Genomic DNA, 8,185 nt, shown 5'->3' on the forward strand with positions numbered 1-8,185 from the left:
AAAGTGGCTCATGGCTCATGCTGATGCTGTCTCAGAATGGCAGTAATAGATGCTAATCCTGCCATGGATGCTGTTATCTTTTTTTTTTGGTGCCTTTATCTTGTGATAATGGGATAATTCATTAGGATAATGTCATCATCTCAGCATAACAGCTTTGTTTTTTTCGTGATAATGAGATAATTTCTTGGTGCTGAAAGAGCAGCACCTGTCAGCTCCAACTTTAGTGGAATTAACAAATGCATCTGTTTTTTTTTTTATAGTCTAACATTCTGATCTCCTGAAACAAGTCCATCCATTTCCCGTTCTAACTGACTGTGTGATGTTACAACAACTGATGATTTTTTCAAGTAATCTTAAAACACTAAGGTAAAACATTAATAAGCAAAATCTTTTTTTTACTGTTAAAACATATCAAACTCACATTTTATTGCACAATGGAAGCCAAGGATTTGGGATTTGGAAAAATATATCATTATCTCATTAAACTAACTTTATTTTCCCGAAAAATAACAACATTTGTCCCATAATAATGAGATAAAGGGACAAAAAAAGACGACAGAATCAGCGGCTGTTCTCAGCTTCTGTATTAACTCCACTAAGAAGTTGATGGTGGTTCTGATGTCAGTAGGCGACAGGAAGAATTGTTGTGCCAACATGCGACTGGAACATGAGAACTTTCAAATAGTCCACCATAATTTTTTGCTACAATTTCTGGTTTTCAAGAAAATATGGAGAAACAGGGCAGAGTGGCAGAGAGGATGTTGATGATGGTGTGTGTGTGTGTCTGTGTGTGTTTTCTTAGCTCTTCGTTAAACACCTAAATTGCTCCCATTACTTGCTCAGGCGTGTGTCCTTGTGCACCATACAAACAAAATGGAAGGTCATTAATAAAAACATTTCCTCATTGGTAGGTAACAACAAACCCACAGGAACACGCACTCTAAAAGTAATGTTTGCTGCAGGGAGCATCGTTTTGTACAAAAACATCTGAGCTGCCAATTATTTTTGTATTTTTTTTTTATCAATGTATTTACAGCACCTACTGTAGCTGAAAACAGAAGTTCTGAGGTTAAGGTTAGTTGGGAGTCACAAGCGCACACCCACAACACTGCTCCTCATGTGTCACTTGTGCATGCTGTCACTGCCAGCCATCACCGACAAAGGGAGGCAGCAATGTTTGAAAGAGGATGTTGCCTCCAGCAGAGCAGTTAGTGTAGAAGAGGACAAACCAAGAAAGGAGCTGCTGCTGGGACTCACACTGAGCTCCCTTCAGCTTCCACCACACACTCCTAGAGACATCTGCTGTTCAACAGATCAGCTTCCTCCATCAACCCCCTGACACAAACACAAACACACACACACTGTAACACACCACTGGCTTTACAGCACTGTAAATCCCATTATCTGCCAGCTGGGGGGTGGGGGGTGGGCTGGAGGGATACTATGCAGCTGGCCAACACTCACCGTTAGTAACTAAGTTGGGTGATAGTTTTTTACGAAGGACACTTTGACATTTGACTGGAGGAGCCAGGAATTGAACCAACAACCATGGGATTGGATTGGTGGACAACCTACCTCCTGCTGTGAAAGGCGCTGCTCCATCACAGCTATGGTTTTGTTTTTTGTACCTTTAAAATGAGTAGGGAGGGCTGTCGTTCAGTTGGTAAGACAGTCATCCACAGGCCTATCCTGAACTCACAGGATGAGCCAAAGGACGAAAAAAAAGTTATACCATTAAAATGAGTATTCTACACTCAGAGATTTAGAAAGACTGTAGTACAGAGAATACAAAAAGAAGTCATCTATAGGAAGAAAAGCTCATAATATCCCTATACTTTAGAAGATTCATATTCATCGCTGAAACAAAATTAAATTGACCATCTTCTACATTAATTAGATTTTCATTAGAAACAACAAACCAATTGAAATGTAAAAGTCAAACTTGCATATTTGCTGATGTAAACTGAGAAGTCTATTTCATAATAATGCAGGATAACAGCATGGTCAGCTACTCTAAAGACTCTAAACTAAATTTAGACTTCTCTTAAAAACGCTACTAGAAAATAGGAACAGAAGGGAAGCAAACGGAGGGCAGTGACACAGTTTGCAGCAAAGTCAGCAGCCCAACTACTTTGGTACCAGAAACGAGCAGTTGAGTGTGACAGTCTCTCGGACTGACGCCACTGTTAGCAGCCAATCAGATGACACCTCAATGTCCTTCCTGACTTATTCTTCACAGACAAGGTTAGCTCGGAACTTGGACCTTCAAGCCTTTATATGGCACTGCATGAGAAAACCTTCATGCTACCTTGTTGAAGTCTTTCGCTGCATCCAGAAATGTAACCTGAAACCTTGTTACAGCTGGAGGAAGCTGTACATCGAGTCTGTGCAGAAGCGCCCCAGAGGTCACTGGGCCTGAGCTCATGTCAGATGGACAGAAAGACTGTAAAGACATATTTTGTAAGAGAGGTGACTGTTATCAGTGGAAGGTGCCTACTGCAAGGGTGACTTACATAGTTACACTTTGAATCTACTTTCTAGCATAAGCATGTGAGACTAAATAAAATACATAAAAAGCTCCACAAATGTATAACTAAGCGCTCAGACTGCTATTACTTTAGTTTTTGGGTGTCTACTGCAAAATATCTGTGAAGACATTTTTAAGCTTTGACGATAACAAACAGGACATTATAACCATCCACCCATTATCATAACTGCTTCTTCTGCTAAGGCTTGTGCTGTGCTGGAGCTGATCCCATCTGCTGCTGAGCAAACGCAGAAGATTGTATTTAAGCATTATTTTTATTGAATATCTTGCACATATTGTGAATTTGAAATGCGAATAAATGGTTTCAACAGCTGCAGACTGATACACAAACCCCGAAACAGAGATTGTGTGTGGTTTAAGTAAAGTTTAAAGAGTTCCAGTGATGAGGCCTGTGGGCACAAGAAGGAGGCAACGTCAACTGACAGCAAATCCTGATAATGATGTGTGTTTACCTCTAAACAGCAATAATATGAGAAATGTGAAATAAGCCAAAATAACAGGAAACAATTTTTTTACAAGTTTACAGGACAACACGAGCAGCATCTGGATGAGTTAATTTAGGCATCATACACTTGTTTATTTCCTCAGCCTTGATGCACACACACACACACAGGCAGTGAAATGATGGATACATACATATTCTCTGTGTTTGAACATCTGCTCCACAAATCACATTACCGTCTATCGCACCATAATTACTGTCTGAATGTTAGAACAGTCACAGAAATGAGTGGAAAGCTGCATGGGGTTGTTTATGTTAAGTTTAAACATTGAGTAATATCCGAGCCCTGGCATTCTGAGTTTACTGAGTGCATGCACCAAGTCAGAATAATGCACACGCATTCTTTTCACCTGATTTGTCAAGATGCACATATGCCTGGTTTGACTTTTTACAGCTCAGTCATGATGGGAATGAGAGCATGGACACAAGCCATTTGCACTTGCACCATTAGCCCCAAATGGATGTAGACACGCCCTTAAACAATCATTTGCATAAAAAACACTGTGTGAGCTGCACATTATCATTATCAAATAAAGAAGAAGTAGAAGTGCTATTTGAGTGAGTGGAAACTTGAGATTAAAATAGTTCAATGGCTTCATCTTGTCCTGAACGTTCCGCACGTTGAAGGCACGAGTTTATATGACGGATGCCCTTCCTGCTGCAACCCTCCCATTTTTATTCGGGCTTGGGACCAACACCAAGGTGGCCGTTGGTAGCAGGGCAGGGCCAAACCTGCTGGGGTGGGATTCGGACCCGCAGCCTTCTGCACTCCAACCCGATGCTCTACTCATTGAACCACCAGGCCCCCGAGACATTAGATGAGAAGTGGAAAAACAAAATAAGGGTGTTCTGTTTGCTGTTTGGTCGTCTAAGTTCGGGCATCACACACCAGAGAGAAGCAGCTGAATGACAAACTTTAAGAGGCCATCAAGACTGTCACTCCTGAGCTTAGGACACAGGTCAAACAAATCCTGTTGGATTCAGAGAGAAGCTAAAAAACATATAAGTGATGCAAGAGGAGGGGAGCTGGAAACCCCCTACGTTATCTACAACAGGATACCAGGCCTCATTTCTAGGCCACGCTGCGTCACTGACACACAGATGGAACATGGTAGATCCTGTGTTTTATTGAACAGCTTAAAGCAATTTAAACACCACAAAGCTGTATCTGGTGGAGAGGGTCCCACCACCACCTGTTAGTGCACATGAAGGAGCTTCCTCTGCATGTGTGCAATCAGTGCTACTTGTCCCTGCAGCTCCGCCCCACATGTGTGTTCTTATGGAAGGTGCTTTCTGAATGCAACTCTTTTTGCCTTAGTATGGTTCTGATTCCCAAACTGTGTTAATAGCAGACATGCAACTTGCAGGTGTATGTGATTAACTGTGCCTCTTTAAACTCGTTCTTGTGGCCCCCCTAGCATCCCGGTGGTTATCAGGGAAAGGGAAGACTATTTTTGTGCTACACTATAGAACCCAGGATAAACCTAAAAAAATCTTCCCCCTGATGCATCCAAGCAGAACCACCTTCCTTTCAGAAGCCCAGTGCAGTGCTCCAAAGCAGAGCCCAGCTATCCAGCACATTGTGGTTTGCCTCTTTTGTCATTTGCAGATTAAGAAATGGGATTAATAGGAATCCACGGGGTAGCAGCTATCAACCACCACAGGTTTTAATTTGCACACTACTAAAGCTTAATAGGCATGATTTCATTTTAAATGAAGTCAAATCATTAGACATTAAGTATTTTCCTTTCGCTAATACTAAAATTCCCTCTTGAGGCACCACTATTGCAACATGTGTGCAGTATATTCCTCCAATTATGTTTGGAAAATTGGACATTGCTGAAAATTGCATTTTAATGTTGGTTGCTTCACCACAAGGTACGAGAAACTGATTTAGACTGACTTAGACATCTAATGCCATCCCACACGGGGAGCATGACACGAGTCAGTCCTGACTGGGATATTCTAGACCTGTCTGATCTGTCCCTGTTCCAAGGAAAACAAATGGTAAATGCACTTTTCTACACTTTCTGCACTTTTCTACCTATTGGCTGCTATGCAGCTGGCCAACACTCACCTGAAGCAGCTAAGTTGGGGTTCAGTGTCTTCAGTGTCAAGGACACTTTGACATGTGACTAGAGGAGCCAGGGATTGAACCAACAACTGTGAGATTGGTGGACAACAATCTCTAAACATCTATTTTGAATTATTAGCCACAATGGCAAGATCTGCCAGAAATGGCATTAATACACAAACCTTACACAGCACCACAGCTGTTTACAGAGCATTTGGACACGTTTTTATGATGATAGACAGGCTAGGCAACAATTTACAAAATAAAAGTCCAAAATGAAAAACACAAAAACAAACTTAATAATAAGCTCCATAGACCAACACTATGTTTTAAAATACATAATGATCTGAAACATTTCCTGTTAAATTCAGTGTCTCCCCTTATTTTTCATTTCCACCTCACCATGCTCACACTTGCTTCCTCCAGAAAAGTGTATACCCATAATCTGAAGTATGGATAAGGTGCACGTTTTCTTCCTACATGTCTGTCAGTTCATATGTAGGAAAAGTTGTCATTCTTTTGAATGGCCTACGGGAAATCTCCCAAATCTGGCCAGTTTAAAGGTCAATGCAGGAGCTTCTTGACAGCTGCTTCAGGCAGATGCTGCCTGCCAGCTCCTCCCTGCACATTCCCTAAATCTTGGTGATGTAGTTCTTCTTATCAGTGTTCTACTTCTTCTTTTGCTGCATGCCTGCGCATGCTGTTCACCCAAAAGATATGCAGCTATTAACCTGGACACAGCATTTAAAAGCTACTTGCTGCCTTATCAACCTGATTATGCGGCTGCAGGAATGTTTTGGCGCCTCTTGGGTCACCATCTAGAATAAACATCCCCAGAGTGCACAACACTCTTGCAAGACAATTAGCAGGGGTGCTAGGTTCAAGGTGTTTCTTTATTTTCTAAAATTCTTAAATTCTTCCTATTCGAGACAAGAAGAAGAAAGAAGATATGGTGCAGCAGGTTCCCTCAATGTGTTCACATACTCTGTGGTGACTCTACTATGCACAGGACTAAGTAAAGCTGGTACCATTAGTTCATCTAAAGCCAGAGGTGAACAAACTGGAAACGTACATCCCATAACGCATCATGGGATGTAGAAGTCCAATTTGTTCACCTTTCTAACAACTGTATTCTTTCCTTTTTGTGAAAGGTTCTATTATATTATCCTCCACACTGATCCACTGTGGAACAGGACACAGATGATTGAATCATCAATAGTTCTGTATATTGCTACTGTTAGTGTTCTGTCAGTTACCAGAGATGGGATTGGCAAGTTACTGTTTCTGTCTCTAAGCGTAACAGAAGAAAACCTTCCTAAGCAAAATTGGGTAACTGAAGCTAACATCAACCCAAACCTAATGAGCATAAATGATCTTGTTGTTTCCCACAAACAACCAAAGAATGACCAATTCAAACCAACATCCCAATGTCAAGGGCACTGTTTCAGTGACTGCCGTTAGATGCACATAAGTAACCAGGTTACTCGGAAAAGTCCTGTCCTGACGTATGAATTAGCATCGCTCCGTTAATAATCTCTGCTTCCTTCATTCTTTCACTCAGCTGCTTGTTCCTGTGCAGTTGGACAAAGACAATTAGAAACCTGCTAACTGAGAAATCCACTTGGCTCAAATCTGATTTTCCCCAAGTAGGAAACCTCACTATTTGGAAATAAGGTTTCATGACAGCAATCGCCATATCTCAAAAAGCCCGACTGTACCACACTCACTTAAGTGCATGAAAAGTAAATGCACTAATGGAGAAAAACCAAACAAGGCCAGACAACCATAAATGAAAAGTACAAGAAAAACTGAAGCATAGTGTTTACAGGTTGGAAGACACAAAGTTTGAAACCGTTTGACCCGATGTTTTTTTTGGGGGGGGAAAATCTAATTTGGAGCCAGTCTCTCTGACTGTGCAGCATTGGTACCTGTATCTGTTGCCGAGAAAACTTGTTAAATACTCTAAGCTCACACTTGTACTGCTCTGAGACAAAGTTGTGATACTTATTTTAGCTGTGTTGTGTCTGATTTGTTTTCCACTATGAGAGAACTGAATGAGACAGGAGTTAACCTGTTTTAAAAAACAATGCCCCCCACTCATGATTAGAAAACTGTCTAAAATTGCTCTTACTGAATTTAAAAAATATATTTTGCTGGGGAAGAGCTAGGCAGCACGCGTTTATACGAGTGACTCACACTAATGCAAAAAAACCGAGAGGAATTTACTTTTTCAGCAACATCTCTATGTACCTGATGATCGGGAAACGGCAACAAACACAAAGTCAGGCTCGGCACTAGTCTTGACAAGTCTGCACCATATGCAATGTCGATGCATCTGTCATTTCGGTCACTAAACCAGGTCAACGATGCAAAAGTTCAATTGGTTTACATTCTAAAAGTGAGCAGGAGCTGCGTTCTCACACTACAGCTACTGCTGTATAATTGCCACCCAAACATTGCAGGATCTGACTACTGTATTATTCTTTTGTGAACCACAGTATAGAGAATGACTAAGAAAAAAAAAAAAATCCTGAAGATGTCCGCCTCCTGTCTGCCAAAGGAAAAACTGATCTTCAGACCTTTCATCAGCTGGAGTGAGCGTGTCCACGCGGACCCTACTCAGACATTACAAGGAACATGGACCAAGATGTGTGCAACCAAGAAAGATGTTGAATTTCTTGTTTTTGTAACAAGAGCACATAGTGCATCATTTAGTAAGGTTCTGGCCCTAGACTGAGTTAAATTGTGTGCAGAAGCAACTGTAGACTGTCCTCTAAACATTCCCACCTCTCTCTACCAAGCAATGTTATGGCTGCAATTAAAGAAATCACACAGAGACGTACAGAAAAAGTTGAATTTGTATTGAACTGGAGCTGGTCTGTTCCATGATATGAGCACATAAGAAAGACGCATAACTAAGACAGGCATCACAGTGACTAGAGGGCGGGGAGAGGTTTAATGATGTGCTGTTCACAGGTGGAACCACTGTGGCCTTGGAGCCTTCTTCCAGATTTCACTGTGGAAAGAGGGGAGAATTTCATGTAGTACCACGGAAACTGCA

This window comes from Channa argus, chromosome 2 (genome assembly GCF_033026475.1).
Source record: "Channa argus isolate prfri chromosome 2, Channa argus male v1.0, whole genome shotgun sequence".
NCBI lineage: Eukaryota > Metazoa > Chordata > Actinopteri > Anabantiformes > Channidae > Channa > Channa argus.